A 394-nucleotide genomic window follows, 5' to 3' on the forward strand; every position below is an offset into this window, starting at 1 on the left:
GGACATCCTGAAGCCGTTCAATGAATCCGAACCAGAGTTAGACAAGAGTAGTCAGCAGTTTTCAATCTTGTTTTTATTTTTCAATCAGCAAGATTATCCTCAAGTTATGACTCAGAATGTGGTCAACTGTGACTAATATTCACCTCCCTCATCATATCTTCGCCTCACTGCCTCTTCCTCTCTGTACTGTGAAGGATTTGGCTTTGACCTACTGAATGTCTTTCTGTGTCTATACAGACCAGATCCTGTATTTCCCAATGGTTAAAATCCCATCCGGAAAGATGAGTTAAGTTAGGAGCATCTTGAATATATTCCCCACCTCCCCTTGTTTCAGACAATTAAATCATATTATGTAAAATCAAATGAAGATACTGTACATTAGTGTTATATATGT

This window comes from Sinocyclocheilus grahami, unplaced genomic scaffold, assembly GCF_001515645.1.
Source record: "Sinocyclocheilus grahami isolate Dianchi unplaced genomic scaffold, SAMN03320097.WGS_v1.1 scaffold507.1, whole genome shotgun sequence".
NCBI classification, from domain to species: domain Eukaryota; kingdom Metazoa; phylum Chordata; class Actinopteri; order Cypriniformes; family Cyprinidae; genus Sinocyclocheilus; species Sinocyclocheilus grahami.